The sequence below is a fragment of the Pelmatolapia mariae genome, linkage group LG4 (genome assembly GCF_036321145.2).
Source record: "Pelmatolapia mariae isolate MD_Pm_ZW linkage group LG4, Pm_UMD_F_2, whole genome shotgun sequence".
NCBI classification, from domain to species: domain Eukaryota; kingdom Metazoa; phylum Chordata; class Actinopteri; order Cichliformes; family Cichlidae; genus Pelmatolapia; species Pelmatolapia mariae.
The window spans coordinates 7546181-7571096 of NC_086230.1; the positions used below are offsets into that span (position 1 = coordinate 7546181).

At 37.1% G+C, this 24916-nt stretch overlaps 1 long non-coding RNA gene across 1 annotated transcript; it reads right to left on the reverse strand.

Moving 5' to 3' along the window:
• Positions 1-16220: 16220 nt before the first annotated feature.
• Positions 16221-22739, reverse strand: LOC134625668 (uncharacterized). Its single transcript, XR_010093750.1, has 3 exons — positions 22675-22739; positions 20860-20886; positions 16221-16357 (listed from the first exon to the last, which is right to left on the reverse strand). It is a non-coding gene; the product is annotated as an uncharacterized LOC134625668 (long non-coding RNA).
• Positions 22740-24916: the final 2177 nt, after the last annotated feature.

Here is a 24916-nt window from a genome sequence, read left to right on the forward strand (position 1 = left end):
ATACTATGTTTTGGTTCGAATACTATGATTTGCAAAAAATACTATGATTTGGCACAAGTACCATGATTTAGTACAAATACTACGAATTGGCAGAAATACTGTGACTTAGTACTAATACTTTAACATAACAGATATACTGTGATTTTGCAGACATAGTATGTTTTTGCACAAATACTACGATTTCACTCAAATACTATGAAATTGCAGTAATACTATGATTTTGAAGGAATACTATGATTTGGTAGAAATTCTATGCCTTGGTAGTAATACTGTAACATAACAGATATACTGTGATTTTGCAGACATTCTATGTTTTTGCACAAATACCATGATTTCACTCAAATACTACGAAATTGCAGTAATACTATGGTTTTGAAGGAATACTTTGATTTGGTAGAAATACTATGGCTTGGCACAAGTACTATAACTTAGTACAAATACTATGATTTGGCACAAATACTATGATTTAGCAGAAATACTATGTTTTAACATAAATAATATCTTTTGACAGAAATTTCTGCTAAAAGGTACTATTTCTGATTTTTAGCAGAAATACTGTAATTTTGCATAAATACTATGATTTGGCAGATATACTGTATTCAGCACATATACTATAACATAACAGACATTCCTCCACTTAGTAGTAATCTCATAACATAAAATAAATATTATCGTTTCGCCCCAAAACCATGATTTGGCACAAATACCATGATTTTTCAAAAATACTATGATTTAGCAGAAATACTATGATTGAGCAGAAGTACTAAGATGTAGTAGAAATACTTTGATTTAGCACAAATACTATTATGGAGGAGTAATACTTTAACATGGGAGAAATATTGATACTCACACACACATACACAGAGCCTAAAGGGAACAGGAGCTGTTAAGAGTCTGGGCTTGGTATATCTAGGTCAGCTAAATTGGCTGCACCTGCTGTAATCAGCCCTTACACACACAGACACAGAGAGAAGTATGAGTATTCTTCAGTGTATTTCTCACATTCAGGACTCCCCTTGTACAAATGGCCATAATTTCCTAACCGTAGGAGCTAGAACGCTCATTCTGACACCGTTTTGTTCAGAAGAGATGGGGGAATCTGCAGGTCTTCATAATTCAGAGATAAAATATAAATTATTGAAGATATATGTATGTAACTGAGTAGAGGCAAAGCAAAACTGCCTTGACTTGCCCTCAAACAACGTTTTGTAACTCTAAATCTATATGGAGCATCAAAATCATTCTTTCACCGTAAGAAACAGCAGGCTTTGGTGAACAGTCATGGAAATTTTCAGGTCTCTGTTGAAATCCATCAAAAAGATATGACAAGAGAAAAAAGTGGTTCATTTCCAGAGTTTGAAATCTGAAGAAATCTGAGCGAGGGAGGAATTTCCTGCCCCCAAGGAAGTGTAATTCATGGCCAAACGGTAATAGGTGAAGAAAAAATTCTTGAATTGTGAGAATCAGGGATGTCTGAAGATATATTGGCACAAGCGTCATGTCTCAACTTTGTTTCGTTAAGGAGATATGACGATTTGAAAATGCCTGTCATTAGAGAAATCCAGCGCTGATTTTGAACAAACTCTCCATTGACTTTCTGTGGAGAGTTTTAAGACCTTGTGTTGCTCTGAGGAGATTTGCAAAAAATCTGTAAATCCCACAAGAATGATAGTGACATTTTCTGAAAGCCAGCAAAAATACCTACATTTTGATGTATAATTTGTGGAAGTTGAGTGGAAATTGAGTGAGTAGCAAGAAGTTGTTCAGACATGAAGAGAAAATTCAGAAAGGACAAGTGCACACTCTGAGTTAATTGCATAGCAACCATAACAACGCATGTATTTTCTGAAAAATCACAATTTTGCAACTGAAAACTTAAAGAGGTATAAAATTAAAACGGTAGAAGATCTGAAAAAGCTGAATCATACAGGAATAACCCAATAATCTGAGAACATTTTAAAGTTTGAATGGAGTTTCTAGGTGAAAGTATGAGGAAGTAGTTAAGTTTCAAAAACAAGCAAGTTTTAGCAGAATTTCAGAAGATTTCCATTCATTTCAATGGGACAAAAAAAAGGAAAAAAGTGTAATATTTAAAAAAGTATAATAGTAATAAACACCAAAAGTCATAGCAATAATTAGCAGAAAGAGCAGAACAGTATAGAGTTTGAACTGAGAAAATCGGCTGAAAACTGAGGGAGTAGTTAAACGACAAAAAACGTACGGAAGCAACTTGAAGAATAATAAAGAATAAAGAGAAACAGGAACTCAATAGTGTGGAAGCCCTTTTAGGGCATCCACACAACTAGAAAAATTTGCATTTCCTGCGAAAATGCTGTGTGGATGCCTTAACGCTGAAGCTGTCAGCTGAAAAGCTGAAAAAGATGAAAAGTTGCAAAAAGTTGTGTGGTGAAGAACTGAAAATTCTACTGAAAACAAGTGAAGAAGGAGAGGTTTCTGCTTAAAAGTGGTGAAAAGCCAAAAATTCTACTGAAAAGGGGTAAAGATGGCAAAATTTTGCTAAAATAAACTGCTGACACTCCGACCGTGAGTGTCAGCAGTGTCTGAAGAGGAATGATGATTTGGTAGAAACACTGGGACTTGGTATAAATACTATGATTTACATGAAATACTTTGACTTAGCAGAAATTCTATAATCTAGCAAAAAGCACTTCAGCAGAGCAGAAATTCTATGATTGAGCAGAATTAGTAGGATTTAGCACAAACACTATGATTTGGCTCAAAAACCTTTATTTTGCAGTTATATTGTGATTGGGCAGAAATACTATCCTTTGGAACAAATACCAAGATTTGGCAGAAATACTATGAGCAGTAATAATATAACATAGTAGAAATACTGTCATTTTGTGGAAATACTATGCTTTGGCACAAATACCATGATTTGGCAAAAGTACTATGATTTAGCAGAAATACTATGATTGAGCAGAAGTACTAAGATGTAGTAGAAGTACTTTGATTTAACAGAAATACTATTATGGAGGAGTAATACTTTAACATGGGAGAAATATTGATACAGACACACAAACATACACATACACAGAGCCTAAAGGGAGCAGTGGCTGTTAGAGTCTGGGCTTGGTATATCTAGGTCAGTTAAATTAGCTGCACCTGTAATCAGCACTTACACACACAGACACAGAGAGAGGTATAAGTTTTCTGTAGTGTATTTCTCACATTCAGGATTCCCCTCGAACATAAGCAGAATTTCTGCTGAAAACAGGTTTCTGCTTAAAACAGCTAAAAAGCTCAGATTTGTGCTGAAAAGGGGTGAAAAACTTAAAATTCTGCTAAAAAAGGAGTGAAGAACATAATTTTTGTGTTGAAAAGAGTAAAACAAAGTGTAACTGTTAACTGCAAAAATTGTTGCCATAAGCGGGATTTGAACCCGGGCTTCCCAGTCTGAGAACAGCTGCTCATCTCACTGAGCTAAAACACAGCTCAGCCTGGTGAGCAGAAATAAGTGACCACATTGATAATGTGTTCCATTCATTTTAATGGGCAACAATAGCGGTGATTTTGAACAAACTCTCCATTGACTGTCTATGGAGAGTTTTCAGACTTTTTGTTGCCCTGAGGAGACTTGCAAAAAATCTGTAACTCCCACAACAATGATAACAATGAAAGCCAGCAAAAATACCTACGTTTTGATGTATAATTTGTGGGGGTTAAGTGAGAATTGAGCGAGTAGCAAGAACTTGTTCGGACTTGAACAGAAAATTCACAAACTTCCACTGTCCACTCTGAGTTAATTGCATAGCAACCATAACAACACATGTTTGCTGAAAATAGCTGAAGAAGCTGAAGAAATCAAAGTCAGTGTTTAAAAAGTTGTTGAAATTTTAATAACTTTGCAGAACAACATTGAGTTAACAAAAATGTAATAATTTAGCAGAAATGCAATAACTTAGAAGAAACATAACAATTCAGCAGAAACATTGTAGTTTACCAGAAGCTACAACTTAGCAGAAATGTAACAATTTAGAATAACATAACTTCACAGAAATATTACAACTTACCAGAACTGCTCCAATTTTGCAGAAATATAATAATTAGGCAAAACTGTCAACAGATAACAGCTGAAAACGCGGAATTAACCTCAAAGTCACTCATTTAACTGTGAAAAGTTACCAGAAACATTAGAAAAGGAAAAAAAACAGCCAGCAGATAAACTGATGTGGACCAAAACCAAGGTAAAATTACAGAGTTTACACAGCTGGTGAAATGTAAAAATGGCAACAAAAAAAAGAAAAAAACAACGACACAAAAACAGTTAGGTAATAAATGCACAAGATGCTGCAGTCAGAGAAAAAACACCCAAAAATAATGTTAGTGAAATGCCAAAGAGTGGCAGAAAGTTTAGAAAATAGAAAACCAGTAGTAGAAAAGTAGAACATTTAAATATTTTTTAGCAACATATGATACAAAAGATTTACTCAGTTGTTTCCAATGATTAAAATAATGGCATACACAAATAAAAATCCCATTTGGGACAAACAGAAAAATATTAATAGAAAATGCAAATCAAATGAATCTAAATATACAAACAAGTGAAGCATATGTTGGAATTGTGAACATATCCTTGTTTTCCATGTTTATGTTTATGGCCCTAAGATGCGCAGACACATGATAGGCTATTAACTGCAAAAATATATATAAACAGCAAGTGAGAGACAAAATATATCCTCTCATTTGCTGGAGTTTTGTGCACATACCATTTGGCAAGGATAAACAGCATGTTCCAATGCCACATTAAAATTTTCAAAAGCTTATTTTTTTCAATTAGTTCACTGCTTCCTGATTTGATGATAAATATGGTACCAAACTACAAAATACTGTCGAAATGAAGTCGACATTGTGATATAGTTCAGGTGTCGAGTCACACAGCTGACCAATCGATGCACATATTTAAAGAAACAGAGATCAAATAAAGAACATTGTTGTAGAATAAATTACAGTTAAAAATAACCACTGCCCTGCGTTAGAGAGTGACTTATGATGAGGTATTAATTGGGTTAACTTTACCTCTAACAGCTTTTTACATAGTGCTGTGACCAGGGTGAAATCCATCATAAAGTAACTGTAAACAGTAGAACCCTTAGCATGAATGTTATGGTTCTACGCTGATCAAAACTCAAGTCAGCTGTGTGACCTGATATAAAATGATAAAGAGCAACACCTATAAATGGATGAGACCTTCATGAACTTTTCAAAATGACTTTATATGTCTGACCCATTATCTATATATATTAGAGGAGATGTGGAAAACCACTGTTAGACCTACTCTATACTAATGTAGTTACTGACACCCCATACTAAGGCCGAATTCATACAAACACACATTATCTTTTCTCTTAAACACTTTTTCACATTTTGAGATTGTGTAATTTCTATAAAGAATATGTGTAATGGTTCAATAGATATAGTTATTTAAATGTCCATAATAATCGCATGATCATTTTTGTACATACTACAATTCAAGATTTAGAGCTGTGTGTTTGTATGAATTCAGCTTGCTATACTTATAGACTTAGATATATTAATCCACTATTTACCAAAACAAGTTATATGGTTTGGGTAAATAGATTGGGTTTGTTCTACAAAATAACAAAAAACCAAAACAACCCCCCCCCCCCACAAAAAACAGTATATCTGCACATTAATCCAGAGTTCAGTTTCATATGTCTGATATTGTTTGTTAAATCTGGTGACACAAACACAGTCAAAAATTCATTGTGGTCCTTTTTACCCTCGACCAATGATATGCTGGTCACTTGGACCAGTTTAGTATTTGCTGTCACAGAGGAATGTTAACCATAAGTCCAAAAGATTTTTACCTTTGAATATTTGTGGGAAAAATCTGATGCTACCCCAAGAATACAAAGCCACACTGGAAACGATGACAGGCTTGCAGCCCTCTGTCTTCCTGGAGTGAGGTGCCTGATCAGTAGCAGTGAGTTGACAGAAGTCGGTGTCTGTAAGAGCGGTCAAACACTGATACTGTGTCCATTTGCGTAGAGTCTAAGAAGCTGGAATGCAGCCACACTGTACGAGCTTGTTCTAAAAAATACAGGAAAAAGGAACATTTTATTTGTGTTAAGGCCTAAAAACTACAACTAAGTTATACAATGAACAATGTTGAAATACCTTATAGGTGCTGCAGGCCACATAACCAGAATCCAGAGCAATCTTACAATCACATGATGGTGAGGAAAGACTTGAGCTCTGCAATGAGGTTTGAATGTCTCAGTTGGGACACTGAAGAACTCAGAAGACAGCAGTACCTGCACAGAGAGACAGAGTAGAAAAAGCATAGATTTGTAATCCATAATGTGAATTAAAACTCAAAAAGTGTCAACAAGTATAATAATTTCAGTATGGAATTATTTATGCAATAAATACGATTTAAATTAATTAATTGAATTAAAAGCACTGACATTTTTTATCAAAGATAAAGAATCATACCTCTCTCTGCTCTGAGGATCACTGAGCATCTCTGACAGGAAATACAGTTTCCTCAGTATGAGTCATCATTGATGGTTTCAGAGGTGTGTAGTGTGGCAGCATGATGATGGTCTCCAGATCAGGCAGGAGGTCAGGTGATGGGTGTGTCATCTTCTCCATTGAAGACACACTGGTAAGGCAGTTCATGAAACAGCAGTGTCCTTGTGGCATGTAGTTATCTGTGCAGTCCAGCACTGATGGATCAGGTTTGGCTCAGCAGTTCATGAAGATGGTGTTAAGATGTTGTTGTTTCAGCTGAGGATGGTGAAGTTTGAAGGTTTTGCAACAAAGGAAACAGGACTTTGTGTGCCCTGTCTGAAGAAATATATCTACAAAACATAAAGTGCTTTTAACACCACCCACCCTCCCACCCACCCAGCTCAGCCCCCAAGTGTTTATGTAATGCTGGTATGGGGTGTCAGTTACTAAATCTAATTAGTGCGTCAGAAAGCGGGGGCTACACCTAAAGCCCCCGCTTTCTGATGTCTTTTTGCAGCTGCTCAGAAAATTCTGACTTGGCCTTTATCCACCCAAACCCAAACCCACCCGGATAAAGGCCAAGTCAGAAAATGGATGCAGAAACTTTCCATGTACTTCTAAATCAGTTTTTATACAAATTCTGTAAGCTGTAAAAATGTTTTTCTCTACATAATGTATCATTATAAACATCTCTGGTAGCCTAAAGATAGTTTAAAACCTTTGACAATTTTTACCTATAAAACATGATAAGCAAAAACTCATTCATTCCCAAAACGTTTGATTCTACAAAATCTACTATAATCAAGAAAATATAATTGTCTGTGACCAATAATAAATACCTGCATTTATCTGGGATTTATTTATTTACTATTTCATATTTTAAAGCCCTCAACAAAGATCTCGTTTTTTGAGATACATATGTCACAGTAAATAAAAGTATCAAAAAAGGAGATGACAGTTAACATCCATGAAAAAAATGCATTTTAAAATAGTAGATTTAGTCATTTAAAACATGAGAATAAAAAATAAATGATGTCTGTTTAATACTTTTTGCAGAACATTTCAGATCAGAGGTGCATGATAACAGAAGGCAGATGTCCCTGCTCTGCATGAAGTACAGCCATGATTTGGTGAAATGATTAATAACATTGCAGTGAGAAAGGTTTGATAAATTGAAGGATGGTCTTCTTACAGACAGAGCAGGGAAGCGAATTTTTGGGAAGCCTTCCATTATCAACAAAAAATCTTTTTCATACTCTACAATCAGTAAACTCTGTAACAAACATGATCTGTAATTGTTTCAAAACTCACCAGACGACTTCATGATTGGCTCAAGGACAGGACACAAAACACAGGGTTGTGGTAACTGTAATATGTTCTCAGGACACCTGAATGAAGATTCTGCTGTGGCTGAGAAACAAAAATGAGGTCAAGCAGGGTGTTCTTGTCTGTAGTGGCAGAAGTGATCAGCTGTGAATACCCTCTTGACTGAAACTGCTCCAGAATCTGTTTCCTTCCACTCTGTAACTGGTTCTCATTAAAATCTCCACACACAATGATTGGGTGACAGTCCATTATTTCAAGTGAATCTAAAAGACTTACCAGGTTTTGCATGAATGGTGTCAAACTGTAGTCTGCGCAGGGAATGGAGCCTGAACCTTCAACACTAAGAACTCAAGATCAGTGACATTATGCAGATACTGTTTTACCTGAACCTGAAAATGATTCCTCAAATACACAACAACTCCACCACCACTTCTGCTGGCCATGTGAGGAAAGTTTGTGTAGGACACATGTCTGTTGCGTTTGAACATGGTGTAGCCGTCCAAATGAAGACTGTCTGCAACAAAGGAGCCTTGGAGGTGAGATTCAGTGAGACACAAAACATCTGCTAAGCACATTTCATGATGACTCTTGATGTCACTGATGTGAGATGGCAAACCCTCTGTATTGTGATGGATCAGTGTAAGAGTGTCAGGTCTGCTGGCTGTTTCTCTGACCTGAAGAAGAGGCATCATTTCCTCAACGCTGGCTTGTCTCATGGTTTGCAGCGCTGCAGTTACCTCGGGATTGGCGTAAATCTTTTTCTCATCCAAGTCCTGCAAATAGAGTCCACTGAGAGACGTCACCCTGCTGAGAGCAACATAAGCCATACCCGGTTCAAAAATGTTCTTCATTGAAACTACAGCTGTCTGTGTTGTAAGACCCTGGGTTTTGTGAATTGTGCAGGCGAATGCTAGCTTTACAGGAAACTGTCTGCGTACCGCTCCTTTAAACTTCAGACTCTCCTCTGCTCTCTCAATGTAAACCAGATCATCAGATGCTGCATTAGCACTGCGGTTGTTTCTCATAGGCTGCCGGTTGTCCATTCTGAGCCCCAGTTTAATTATTTGTCCATCATTTTCAGATCTCACCACCTTTATCAGTATACCAAAAGCACCATTGACCAAACCGTTTAGTGTGTCCAAGTTTCTGGTCAGCATCACTCGAGCTCCTTCAGCAACATTCAGGGTGTCGGGTAAATCATTTCGCCCACCTGTAAATGGTCTGTCTCTTCGTGCCATTCTGCCTGTACATTTATCCTTCTGGAAATCGTCTGCATTGATAATTATGATGTTTGAATGAAGCTTCTTGAGCGTATCTGTGTTGTGGGATTCAACATTCTTGTTGGTGGCATAAATGTGTAAGACCTCGATTGGACATTCTTCTGGTGCAGTCACAGCCTGTGACAACAAATCTCTGTCGCACTGAGAAAACTCATCTGTCTTTTCTTTGACTCTAATCCTGTTCAACATCTCTGCAAAGGCCACATCATCTTTCTGACGCATGATCTCAGTTAGAGTGATCATCTGAAAATGTTCCTGCCATAGGTCAATCTGTTCTGGATCGTAAACACAGAGAGGTTTAGACTGTCGCACTGGTGGCAGCTGGTAAAAATCTCCAACAGCTAAAACTGACATTCCACCAAAAGGTCTCTGAGTGCCTTTGATTTGTTTCAGTCTTGCATCAACATAAGCAAAAAGGGGTTTTGAAACCATCGAAATCTCATCAATAACAATAATTTCAGCATTTATAAGCTCAGATCTGACTTCATCCAGTTGGTTACCAAGTCCTTGAATGGGTGGATTCAGACTCCTGGGTAGTTTCAGTAGGGAATGTAACGTAGAGCCATTGATAGAAAAAGCTGCTGTCCCAGTAAATGAAGTCAGTAAAACAGTTGGATTTGATATGTCAGCTTCTTCTGCATTAGCAGGCAGTCTGCTCAGGATCTTTGATGCTTCAGAGTGAATATATTTAATCAGATGTGACTTTCCAGTTCCTGCACCACCGTTGACATACAAGAAAAATGGATCTGGGTTCAAACCACAAACGCGCTGAATACACCAGTCTCTTATGGCATAGAACACGCAGGCCTGCTTCTGGTTCAGATTCTGATACATTACACGTACCACAGCTGGATCGACTGCAGGTTGTTCTCTGATGGCTCTGATCTCTGTTACAGCATCAGACTGACGACTGTAGTCGGGAACATTCTCCTGTTCGTTCTCATCATCAGAATGTCTCTCAGGAAGATTCTCATCACATTGTAACCTCACAACTTCAGATTCAGGAGCAAGATTACACCATTCATCAATCACAACATCCCTATTTTGTTCAAACTCTTCCAGTGCACTCTCAATATCCTCAGAGTTCTTCTCATACTTGTCTTTATTTCTCTTCACAACCCTTTTCACAGACTCACTGTGGTCTGAACATGGAAGTCGCACAAAACCTGAGTTGTAGAAGGACTGATAGGTTTGGAACCCTTGTGGTTTCAGTTCCTGCTCTGATCTGTGTGGAAGGTAAAGTCTCAACAGTCGACCATAATATTGCTCAGGATCTTTTTCCTGTGAACAGTGGAAATACCTGATTATAGCTGGTTTATCATTCTTTCGCCTTTGTACAAATCCAAGCTGGTTTAGAAGAGGAAGCACATCTTTTCCTTCATTTGGACCACTCACCAACCGGCACAAGGCAGCAAAATCAGCCAGTGACATTTCCTCATATTCTGGTGTCTCAGGTCTGCATTTGTATTTATCAGTCAAACTTGTCATCCAAATATTACAACTGTCGTGTGTTGTGGATTCCAGATAGCTCATGGGGCGACTCATTTTTACTGGGTTATCATCTGTTGGTACAAATACAACACTGCGGGAACATTTTTTCATTTTTAGGCCACAGACTCGAGTCACACACTCCTGTGCGCTGATTTCTCTCTTTTTTGAATAAGCCTGCATCACAGCTCTCATTTCATCACATTCATTGACCATGTTCTTATCAGAGTTGTCAATAACTATCTTCAGGTATTCAGAGAAGCCAGATTCTTTCTTCGTTATATATTTACAGAGGTATTCTATACATGAATAGGCATTCAATATGAACGAGACATCTAAATTAGAGTTCCAGGCTTCAAGCAGGTGTGGGTTGTAATTGTTGATCCAACAGTCCTTTGGGTCACGTTTCAGAATCAGAGCTGTTTTCTTGTTTATGTCTTGGAGGCATTGTTCATACTCATTCATTGTCAAGTTGCATCGTGACAGAATCTGCTCTATGGTGAGGGAAGCAGCTTCAGGTTCCTTCAGCAGGTTCAACAAAGGTCTGAGTTTGGCTTTTGCAGCTTCAGTGTCTGAATCCTCCTCCTGTCTCACAATCATTGTTCTTGTGGATGGCGGTTTTGGAAACCCAAATCTACAACCAGAGTTCACACTCTTAAAGCATGTTTTTGTGTGGTTTTTGCTGTGCTTTTGTAGTTCAGTGACTTTTTTGTGCAGTTCAGGCTGTTTTTCTGGATCAGGGAGTTGAGCTGAGATGTATCTGTCCACAAAGTCACAGACAGTTTGGTCATCGTCCACATCTACTTCTACCTTTTCTCGAATCCACAGCAACATGTGTATATGCGGACTACCTCTGTGCTGGAACTCAACTCTGTAAAAGTAATCAATGATTTCACCAAGGGGCTGTGCAGGAGAAAAAAGCAAATCTCTGAACAAAGCCTCAACACGCTTATCAAACATTCGCATGGTGGTTACTGGATTTGATCTTAGAATTTCACACTTTTCTGACCAGTCCAGGGCTTCAAAATCAACCTCTTCACCTTGCTGTCTCTTTATTGCTTGAATCACTTCAGGCCATCTCATCTCAGCAGCAGAGAAAGTGACAAAGAACTGAGGTGTTCCTATTTGACGAAGCATACTGAATAAATCTTTGGTGGTTTTCTGCCAGTAAGCTGGAGTTCCTCTGAGTGGCTGCATAAATCTGATTGCATCTTTATTTCTTACCAGCTTCTCTACTTCTGTCTTGCTTTGTAACATTCCTGATGTGATTTTGCGTCCGTCTTTCGTCATAGTTTTACCTTTCCTTAACTGTATTGTCATGCTGGAATTAGCCAAGTGTATTTCAGTAACAAACTGTGAGAAAAACAGGTAATTTGTATCTTTAGCAAATCTTGCATCAATGTTGAAAAGCCTTGACTTGAAGTAAGCACTTGGTGTGAGTTTAAGACGTCTCTTTTCATCCAGTGTATTCTGACCAGTAGGAAACTGCACAGGAAATGCCATGGCTTCCAAATGAGGAGTTCTGAAGAAGCTAACAGGATTGTTTCTTTCTGCAGGAGCCACACAATATGTGTTATCAGTGAAACAGAGAATCTCTTCTGAAATGTCTACAGGCTGCAGACAACTTTCTAGAGCAAAACTTCCATTGTTCAAATCACTTTCTGGTTCCTCTGGATTTTGTTCCTCTGGTTGTTCATCACAGGATTGCATATTAATATCTTGTTCACTTTCAGACTCACTTTCACTCAAAAGGGCATCTTTTTCATAGTTGTCAATTTCCATTAAATCTGCTTCATCATAATCATCACTTGCCATGCTGGCTTCATCACTGCTGTCATCATCAGGTAACGTTGGATCACAAAGCAATGCATCATCTCTGATAACAATATCTGTGTACTGTGGATGAATCTGTTTGAGTTTACGCAGGGCTTGGATCAGTTTAGACCAGGTGACAGTCTGGAACAGCTGATGGCCTTTGTAGCACAGTCGTCTTTTAAGCTTGATCCTCATTATCTGTGATTGGCTTCTGAGCCGAGGCAAACAGTCAACTGTTTGTTGGACTTCAGATGGTACACACACCACATTACCACGTATGAGTCTTTGTCTGCCCTTTGGAAGTGGAATAATCTTAGCAAATGGTATGCATTTGGCAATCAGATGTCTCTCCAGAATGTTGAGATCACACAGTTCAGCTGGAATATCCTGCAGATCTAAACCATTGACAGCAGCAAGCCTTGGCATGCGTCCACTTTTGAGGGAACTGTGACATGTGTGACAGATATACTCCTTTTTTCTCTCAACAGGAAAGCTGCAGTGATCATTACATGCTTCATCACACACATGAACAAATTTACCAGTTAGACACTGCTGAGCTACAGTTTGATGTTTTAAGTAATTTTCTCTTTTGCAGATTTTCACCTGATTAGGAAAAGAAGCTTTTAGACAAACAGTACAAACATAAGATGGTGCTGACTTAATGTTGGATCTGAAACGAGATATGGCCTCATTCATCAAAGAGTTATCTGGATGATACTGTAAACTTTCAGCTGGTCGATGCATCTGGCGATATTTTCTTTTTATGTTCATTGCACATCTGATATTATGCATCTGTCTGAAAGAAAAACACTTCCAATATTTTACTCTCATTCGTTCTCTCATATTGTCCTTGTGATGCTGCTTAAATTGTCTCTCTTCTCCATAACGTTTGATGATGTAAGATCGTTTTTTCTGTTTAAATTCTTCACTTTCTTGATATAGGTTATAAACATATAACCTCATGTAAGCTTTATGTCTTTCTCTGAATCCAGCACAAGTTCTGTATGTTCTTCTTATACGCTCCTTTTGCTTTTCTTTGAATATAAGATTGTCTTTATATGTCCTTATGACACGCTCTCTTTTTCTCGCTCTCGTTGTAGCACTTTCTCTATAGCTCTTTCTCATTTGCTCCTTCTGTTTTTCCTTAAAATCATCCCTTTCTCGATAGATCTTTCTCAAATGTTCTCTCTGTTTCTGTCTATATGTTGCATTTTGTTTATACAGATTATTTTTGTACACATTCTTCTTCTGTCTGTGATCTGGATCATTAGACTTTCTACTGGAATTTTTTTTCTTTGTCTTAAAGCTTTCATTAAAAGTGTACATTTGCCGTTCTTTCTTTTTCTGATTTTCCTTCCTTTGTGGTAGTTTCTCTTGGGCCAATAATCTTCTCTTCATTTTTAGTCTTAGGTGTTTATTATATTTCAACAGTTTATGGGAGACTTCCTCTGTTGTCTTAGTTGAACAGGAGGCAGTGTTTGAATTATTCTGAGGAACAGAATCTGATGTTACCTGAGTGACTCTCACAGAAGATGCAGAGGTTTCTTTTTCTAAATGATAGTTTATCTCAGGAGCAGCTGTCTCATTTGAATAATCCACTCTGGATGACGTCACATCACTGGTTAAAGTATTGGTCACAGTTTTCCATGGCTGCCGAGTGGATGTTTGTGGGTTTAATTCATCAACAGGTTCATTTAGGGCTGATGCTGGAACACTTGTAGTGGTTTGTCTGTATTCGGTGGTTTGATTAGCATCTCTTTGGTAGGTAGCGTTTTCACTGTGAAACTCGACAGGCTGTAGCTCATAAGTGCAGGTTGGCGCGATGCTAAGCGTTCGGTACAAGCGTTTGATCCTGTCAATCATGTCGTTAAGACGTGTGAATTTTAACATAACTGCAGTTCCACCACTTACAGCTAGCGACAATGGCATTCCTGTAGACTTGCGTGGGTGAGGGTCAAAGTATGCGTATTCACCTGAAGTCAGCCTGCAAACTGCGATGACATTTCCTCCCATGACTAGCAAAGCATAGCGAACCGCTGAAGCCAAACACTGTAGTCCCTGTTCAAGGCTCGGAAGATGATCTGTACCATCAAATGTGCCGTAACGAGTAAACTGAGACATGTCCACTTGATACTCGTGTCTGCGGCTGGTGACCGCTGAGGGAAGCTCATCGGAGGCTAGAAACACGCTGTTCACAAACCTCTTTCTGGCATCTGAATACATGGCATGGCCTTTGTCCAACACACGATTAAGATCTGCTCTGGCAATGAATTCATCCTCGTGTAAGAATGACAGGAAAACCAAACTGTTAGCCATGCATTGCTGATTCCTGTACTTTCCATACCTAGGAGAAGCCTGGCTTCGAGATGCACAGATGCTACTCACTAGTGGACGACTTTCACTGTTTGTAACCTGTACATGAGACGGTCCTGGAGTTTCTCCATCATGCTGCGTTTGCACAGTTACCTGGGGTTCAATATGGATTACCTGCTGTACTTTAGCGTTTGGCACACATGCTGAGGGAACACCTCTCTTTACCACATCTGCATAAGACACTGCGGCTGTCTGAATGCTGCTCTGCACTTCTGGACTGGGAATACTTGTAACAGACACCTTTACCTCCTCACCGCTCTGAGAAACATTTACCTGTTCTTTCTGCTTTTGCCATCTAAGCTTCTGGGCCTGTGACCTTTGACCTTTTCTAGGCATTTTGCTGAAGTGTATATGTATTTATACACAAATATAAACAGAACTCAACCTGGAAACACTGAAAAACTTGTAACTCTTCAACTATTAAATCTGAGAAATATATTCAAATGTTCTTGTGAATCTGTAATAGATGTACAAGGCTGACTCTAATCTAAACTGAAAATGAAAGATATTCAAGGTCTCTCAAAACACTTGGCTCAGTTTTATTTGAGCTTTTTCAAAAAATGTATAATTCTACTTATATTTGTTTAACCAGAGTGGTTAATCTGTACAGGGATATGCAGAATAAATCTCAACAATCAACAGAGTATAATAAAATGTGTAGCTTTTAAGTAGAGTTAGTGTAAATCTTCCAGATATCTAAATTTTAAAGCATATAAAAATATATAAACAGCTCTGGTGGTGTGATCAGATGAGAGGCAATGAGGATTCTTCAGCTGGATGTTCTGCAGCAGTCAGGAAACAGGAAGTCTGGGTTCTCAGGGCAGCTTCTCGATGATAATTGTAGCTGAACACTTACACTCAGTAACAGAAATGACTTTGTCTTTAAATAACAATAGTATAAACTTGTAGTCAAATGTTATAGCCAATGAAACAGACTTGAAAAATATATTTGAATCTAATTTAATATTTATGTAAATACAGCAGTCTGAATATATTACAAGATTTTACCAGAAGACATTACCAGATTTTCTTATTACAAATTAATCTTTAAAAAAGGATGTATATTATATATAATTTATCAAAGTAATTGCACCTGTAAGCCAAACAGCCAATTTGCTTATTCCAAAGTGTGATGCAAAATTAAAATGACAAATGTAGGGCTGAGTAAGTAAATTCTACTGCGAGTTCTACTGTACTGTAATTCTACTATTGTAATTTCAACTTTCTACTTGTAATTTCCAGCAAAAAGACTGGATGTGAGAGAGTTTAACGACAGGAAAGAAGGAGCAGTGAGAGCAGAGATCTCTCAGAATTCTGTAACAGATAGATGAAGTACTGGTAACTTCAATTTCCCAAAAATGGGGCCATGTCAAAACTTGATTATTCCAGTCAAAACTTGATTCCAGTCAAAAGTTGATTCCAGTTAAAAACGTGATTTTTGATAACTTAGATAGAGCTTGTGGGATAGAGTGAAGCAAGATAGAACGTCTTGTCAAAATAGATAGAGTGGGTAGAGTGATAGGACAGACTGAATGGCTTGTTAATGATAGAGGGAGAGAGCTTCTGCAGCAGGTCACCTGTAAGACACAAAGAGACAGGAATTAGGCATATTTCCAATAAGCTTGGCTTTACCACTTTCTTCAGACTATAAGGTGAACTTAAAATCCTGTCATTTTCTCAAAAATCAACTGTGTGCCTTATGTATTGATTCTGGTTGTGCCCACTGACCTCGAACTGGATTTATGTGGTACACAGGGCTCAAACTTCTGTCAAAATGTTTTAGTACAACTCTGGTAAACTATGAAGCTGCAGCGCTTGATGCACTGCTGGAATATTACAGCTACCATAGTCAGGAGCCTCATGGAGTAATAGCTACTGTGTGTCATCACAATATTATGGTGTGTGTATAAGGATCTGACACCTTTTAAAAGACATGCTTAAGAATCAGATTTTAATCTGATCAACCCATCAAAAATTTGATGGATTTGTAAAGGAGAGATCAATTGAAAAAGTGATTGTATTGTTTTGTATTTTATATGTTACAACTGGATAATGTTGAGAGTTACTGTGAATGAGTTAAAATTTCAATTGTCTTTGTTGTTTGGCTTAATTCAACTTGTAGTCTGAAAAATACAGTACATATAGGGCTTTACACACTGAAGAGTTCTACAGTACATTATTGGACTGAACTGAATAAAAATGGTTAAAAAATGGTGGTGGAACTGTTGTAAGGACATTCTGAATTCTATCAGCACAATAAAAACAAACGGAACAAAATTAAACTACCATGTGCTGCTACAATAACTTACAGTAAATCTTATATGGTCCAACAAAGCCCACACACTGAGGTTAAAGCAGACAGTTTCAGGCCACCTGCTTTAAAAACTTTACATCCAATCAACTCAAATGTAAGCCACGTCACATGTTTCAAAATCCCCAAAGTTCTCTCATCCCTGTTTCTGTGTGGGACCTGGGACAACAGTATATCATAATATCTAGATAGCCGTTAACATAAAAATAAACAATAATTTAAGCAGTCTGACTTTGGGCAAAATGTGAAATTTGGAGATGGATGGTTCCTGCTTACACATTTCTACATATTTCGGTCACATTAGAGGCATGTTTAATACATAGCGATAAACACACCACTAAATCCATGATAAACTTATCAAAGTTGATATTAAGGCCTAATTAGGTAAATGTATTATGATGATAATTTCTTTGTAGATCATTTAATGATAAACAAACGAATGTTGTATCTGTGATGTTTTAAGTAAGGTCTTTGGTGGAGTTTCTTCCATTTCTTCAGAAACATGACTTTCAGATAGTTCATCGTTTGTAAATGTGGGAAAGATTTTGTAAAAAAAACAAACAAACAAAAAACAAAAAAAACCCACAGTCTTGTTAAAAAATATCTGTCCCTTTACAAATCTTATATTTTCATCACACTTCCATTTTCCAGGAAATTGATCTGAAGCGCACAAGTAAGTCCAACTGACTAATCAGAATCTCGACTTTGATGAAATTGAGATCCTTGAAATGATTTCAAAACACTATTTTTGACCTTAATTAAGACAACTCTGAAATTAAAGTGGACCAAAATCCCCCAGTGATGTAAATCAGTCATTACTAGTTACTATAAATGCTTGATGGTAATTGTTGCTAACAGGACTTTCACAGCTGGGTATTAGAGAACAGATATCTCTGGTTTGGTTTTCTCTGCTTCATACATGAAATCATCACTTTAAAACTGCTTGTATTTGTATTTATCCAGGTCATCCTTGTTAGAAGATTTGAAACATGTGACAAAAAAAAGCATAAACAAAATAAATCTGCAAGGAAGAAAGACTTTTCCCAGCACTGTACCTCAGACAAAACCTTTACTTACCAGACTTGAGACGATCAGATCAGCAGTCTAGATAAAGAAAACAAAACATCAGATCACTGTTTAATGATTCAGACTGTTGAGCCTCTTCACACACAATCCAATTTACTGTGACATTAAATAACTAGTAAAATCCTCCATTTCTTCAAGCCTTTATGAACTCACTGTAGTCTAAAGAGGGCACAATTTAATTGCAGAGTCTCAGATGGCTTTAACATGTTTAATAAAAACATTTGTACTACAGAATTGCAAAGAATAGGCAGCAAAATTTGTTGGGACAAATGCAGGATATACCAAATATTTCGTACACAGAAGCTTTGTGGCTCCAACATTTTCTATCACAAGTCAGCTCTAATAAAATGTGAAGAACGACAACTTTTAATCGCATTTCAGATTAAAAATGTTGAATACAAATTAATTATTTAAATCAGAAGCAACAGAAAACCACAACAACAACAGTGGCACACCATTTTTTTAATGAAAATTTCTTAAAAATGTTACACTAAAAAAAGTCATTCCATTGTACTTGTTGCAAGCAATATTTATGTTTTTTGCAGTATATCCCTTTTTGGCAACATTAATATTTAATTTTAAAATATTGGCTTTAATATACCTACTCCAACTGTACTTCTCTTACATTTTAATTATTGCGTAAGTGTTTAAGCTATCACTTACAGTCACTCAGGCAAAATACTTCTAGTGTTTCAACTTCATGCTAATTCATAAGTGGAATGAAAGAGACAATAAAAATCGATAGCTGTGGTGCTTTTAAGTGTTTAAGGTACCACCTATACTCACCTAAAGCACTTTCATAGTTTTGTTTGATACTTAAATCCACAAACATAAGGAGAAATCGAACAACTGCATAAAGATATCTCTGACATTTAACTATGTTTGGACTTGATAAGCCATCAAAAATTAAAATCAGACAAAAATGGGCTATTAAATTCCTTTGACATTTTCAGGGGCAGTCAGTGGTCCTGTGTGGGGGCTTTGCTGCTACAGATTCTAAATCCTGACTATTTGTTTTTGCCCATGAGTGAATGGCAAGATGACACAAATAGCCAAACTACTATAAGTAAATTACTAAACATTACCATTACTGTCTACTTACCAGCAAAGGCAAAACCAGAGATCTGTTCACTCTGTGTAACAAAAGACAAAGAACAAAAATACAGGATCAGACAACTCCAATCAGCATTAGAGTCAATACTGCATCACTCTCTGTAGTCAAAAAGCTTCCGGAAACTTCTTTGTTAAACACAGCTGGAATACAAACAACAACTCTCCTCTGTTTTCTTTTTCCGCACCCTAATAAAGATTATCATCTTCATAAAGGTAATATGTAGTTTTATCCATTTGCAATAAGCCACACAAGTTTCTGAGTCATGTAATGCTCCAAAATTTAGGTTCGATTACTTAAGAGAGTAGATATCGTAACCAATGATTTGCAACCCCTAGCACTGCACACTTTATCAAATGGTGATGTCACAATTTAAAAGTAGGCAACAATCACAAATGATAGCTTGTATGGAATGTTTGTAGGCTTTAACATTTGAGGTGGCCTGAATTCAAATTCTATTAACACAATAAAAACAAACAGAGTCTGTAAACTTACACCAAGATGTACTGCTACAATAACTTAGTGTAAATATTATATGGTCTAACAAAACCAACACACTGAGGTTAGAGCAGACAGTTTCAGGCCACCTACTTAAAATTTATGTCACATCACATGTTCCTTAATCCCCAAAGTTCTCAAATCCCTGTTTCTGTGTGTACTTACCTGGGACAACAGTACATCATAATATCTGGGCACACAGAAACAGGGATTTGAGATCCGTTAACATAAAAGTAAACAGTACTTTATTCAGTGTGACTTTTGGCAAAATGAGAAATTTGCAGATGAATGGTTCCTACCAAGCAGTTTCTACATATTTTAGTCACATTTGGGGTATGTTTAATACACAGCCATAAGCACTCCACTAAATCTAGGACGTACTTATAATGGCCAATTTAAAGGCCTAATTAAAAATGTAGTATGGTAAATGGACTGGTTCTTATATAGCGCTTTTCTACTCTTCTGAGCACTCAAAGCGCTTTATAAAATTTGTACATTCACCCAAGCACATTTCTCCTAAGTGCTTCCTAACTGACATTCACACTCTGATGAACACATCAGAGAGCAACTTGGGGTTAGTACTTTGCTCAAGGATATTTGGCATACAGACTAGTGGAAGCTCATTAATCGAACCACCAACCTTCCGATCAGTAGATGACCTGCTCTACCACCTGAGCTACAGCCACCCCTATGTATGATGATCATTTCTTCGTAGATCTGTATCTGTGCTTTTGATTTTTACCAGTCATCAACAAAATCTTTAATTAAAAGACTAATTCAAAAAACAGTTTTCAGACAGTGACATAATTATTGAAGGGAAAGAAGCTTTTGAAATCCACTAGGCCCTACTGAAGACTTAATTGTACCTAAACTGCTGCTCATGAGCTGCTCTAATGTGAAAAAATATGCGCTGCTACAATAACCTACCGACCTGGAAATGTTTACACAGACTTTTCTAGGATTTGATCAATTTTAATGATCACCAATAGCTGTGCTGACTCACAGCACTAAACTGAATCTCCTATAATGAGAAACATTTCCCAGCACTGCACCTCAGAAAAACCTTTACTCACCAGACTTGAGACGATCAGATCAGCAGTCTAGAGAAGGGAAACAATTCATCAGATCACTGTTTGAAGATTCAGACTGTTGAGCCTCTTCACACACAATCCAATTTACTGTGACACAAATTAACGAGTAAAATCCTCAATTACTTTAAGCTTTTTTTTAGTCTAAAGAAGAGATAATTGAACTGTGTGGTCTCACATGGCTATAGCAAGTGTAATAAAAGCATTATTACTACAGAAATGCAAAGAACAGGCACCAATATTTGTTGGCACAAGTGCAGGATACACCAAATATTTCCTACACAGAAGCCTTGTGGCTCCAACATTTTCTACAACAGGTCAGTTCTAATAAAGTGTGAAAAACCACAACTTTTAATGTCCTTTCAGGTTAAAAACATTAAATACAAAGTAATTATTTTAATCAGAAGCAACAGAAAACCTCATGTTTTGGTTAGTCTGATATGAATATGCAAATCCTAAAATACGAGCCCGTTCTCACTCCCGAGGCGTAACATCCCGACGTTTTGTCACGTCCTGCGGCGTTCCTGAGGAACGCGAAAGGTGACCTTCCACGTTGTTATGGTACGCGGCGGTTTCCAGCCCTGTACTGCAGCCCTAAACTTAACCTTATCACTAAGCCTAACCATAACCTTATGCCTAACCTTAACCATAACCTTATGCCTAACCATAACCTTATTCCTAACCTTAACCATAACCGTATCCCTACGCCTAAACCTAATCTTATCCCTAAACCTAACCATAACCTTATGCCTAAACCTAACCATAACCGTATACCTAAGCCTAAACCTAAGCTTATCGCTAAACCTAACCATAACCTTATTCCTAACCTTAACCAGCACTTTAATGAGGTGAAATAGTGTTTTCTAAAGCATTTTAAGGGAAAAAGCGAAGATGTGTAGATTGAGTCCAAACGGTTCTCATGTGTCCGCAGTTTTCCGATGTCGTGACGTAGGAACGCCTTGGGTGCCCGAAAACGTAATATGTTGACGATTTGTCACCTAGCGTAAAATGTTACGATTTGGGAGTGAGAACGGGTTGAAAATACATGTAAATATTGACATGTTACAATAACAGAGGTGCAGAATGCTTTGTGATTAAAATGAAATGTCTTAAAATATTACACTAAAAAGTCCTTTCATTGTACCAGTTTCTAGGAATATTTATGTATGTTGCAATGTCCCTTTTTGGCAACATTTCTATTTAATTTTAAAACACATTATATTCACTAAATAAGTAATAAACTAATTCGACACATTGGCTGTAATGTACCTAACAATGTCCACTCACACCTCTGGTTCTCTTCGTTTTTATTATTGCTTAACTGTTAAAGCTATTATACCGAGTCAGGCAAAGTACTTCTACAGTGTTCTGACTTTAATGTAATACATCAGCAGAATTTGAGAGACAATATAAATCAATACCTGTGCAGCTCTTAAGTGTTTGAGCAACCACTTATACTGACTCCCCTAAAACACTTTCATTGTTTTGTCTGCTACTTAAATCCAAAAACATAAGGAGGAAATTAACACCTGGACAAAGACATCTGACATTTAACTGTTTGGATTCAATAAGCCATAAGAAATTTAAATCATACATAAATGGGCTATTAAACTTCAGGGACATTTTCAGGGAGACTCAGAGGCCCTGTGTGGGGGCTTTGCTGCTACAGGTCACAAATCTATGTTTTTGCCAATCAGTAAATGGAAACATATCACAAAAAGTCAAACTGTATTTAAGTTGCCAAATGTGCTACACAATGCCAGGTTTATACTGCTTCAGTTACAATCACTGTTTACTTACCAGCAAAGGCAAAACCAAAGATCTCTTTCACTCTGTGTAACAAAAGACAAAGCACAAAAATACAGAATGAGACAACTCAGATCAGCATCACAATCAATACTACATCAATCTGTGTAGTCCAAAAGATTCAGTACACTTCTTTGTTTACCACAGCTGGAATATAAACACAAATTCTTCTCTTTTTTTCTACACCTTATTAAAGATTACTGTCTTCATTAAGGTAATATGTGGTTTCATCCATTTGTAATAGGCCACACAAGTTTCTCAGTTATGTGATAGCTCTATTAGATTGGTGCTATTAGATAACACAGTAGATTTCATAAGCAATGATTTGCTACAGCTAACGCTGCACACTTTATTAAATTCTGACATCACAATTTTAAAGCAGCAACAATCATAAATGAAAGCTTGGATATTTGTAGGCTTCAACATTTGAGTTGGTCTGCATTCAAATTCTGCTTCCTAAAAATATTATCACCTGCACACAGTATCATTTAGTATCATTTAATATGCTGTTGTTTTAAATATCTACATATCATATTAATAATATTAATGGCGCACTGCTGCATTTTACTTATTTGAAGGTGGCCTTTTTTATATTTCATTAATTTTTCACAATGTGAGAAGTTAAACAGAGCTGCAGGTGTAGGTTTTACTTAAAAACCAACCAACCTGCACAAACAAGTGTTTGTTGAACAGTTCTTAAAAATTTACTAAAAAACTAAAATTGCTTGTTAAGAGATGTTATTATTCTTATGTGTTTTATCCCCTCTCTCTCTCTCTCTCTCTCTCCTGTTAATTAACCCACAACACAGACATGTCCTTTGAAGTTGCCGACGCAGCTGCTTCAGTAGCTAATCAGTGATTCTAAAATGGCTGCTCATTACCTTACAACCTAAAGAATGAGGCGAGAACTAACTTCAGCTTCCCTAAGAGACTCAGAAACACTAACACACCAAATGAACCAAATAAAACAACACAATAACTGTATTATACAATCAAATGAACCATATTCATTTCACACTGGGCCTATAGGACCGCTAGGCGTTAGCGCTTAGGTTGTTAGGGCTAGCATACCAAACACTCCTTTTAAATACTAAAATTACAAAGTTTCACTAAAAAAGCAGCCATTGTGTTACTTTAATATGACTTATACTTCGACTGGGTTTTAAAGTAACTAACAACAACTACGTAAATCACTCAAACAGCTTATAGACATTTAATTTCAGAGAAGAGAGACAGAGAAGCAGGCTTACCGGCAGGGATCAGCAGAGAGTGGGCGGAGATGCAGGAGCGAGCCGGAGACATAAAAAAAGAGGCATTCAGGGGTAGTGGGAAACTCCGGCATTAAACAAAATTGGCATTGAAAACGTGAAAAATATATGTAAATTTAAATATTATTATACTAGATTTCTTTGGAACAGAAAACAGCTAGCAGAAGTTTAATTCTGTAAGTTGAATAAATATTTCAAACAGGATCATCAGAAGTTGAAATAATAGCTAAAATCATAAATAAATATAAGGTCATTATGTTAAAATGTAGTGTATTATGATAAGTTTATTTAACTGTCTGGAGTAATAAGAATCGTCTTCTCCTGAACACCAACACCAAGGGGCTGGTGTTGGTGTTCACCTTAGCATCCTCACAGGACAGTAGGAGCTGCAGAGGCTCACCTCACTGCACTGCAGGAGTCAGAGGTTCAGAAGGTACTTTAACCCCACTGCCATGAGACTTTTTAACAGTGACTCCTGACATGTTCATTGCACATTTATTAATTTTATTCTAATACATATTGGTTGTAATCATATGAATTCTGACCTGAATGGACCTGCACCCACTTCTTCACCCCTGCTGCAGTGAGGTAAAGGTGTGGCTGTCTAAACAAGACTCTTCAGTGAGGGTTTAAAAGACAACCATCTAAACCAGGGGTCAGCAACATTAAAGACCCAAAGAGCCATTTGGACCCGGTTTGCACGGAAAAGAAAATACTGGGACCCACAAATACTTTTTGACGTCTAAAACGGAGATAACACTGCACACATTGTTTTTTACCTTTATGCTTTGTATAAACAACTATAGTGTGTTGCGTATGAAATCCATGAAATGCTACAAAGAAATTTTATTCGTTTAAAGGACATTTTGAACTCTTAAAAAATAACAAAAAATAAAAACTGCTTCATCAGGCTGTGTACTTGTATATATTTCTGCCATGGAGCGTTAAGAAGAATCTGAGGTCCATTT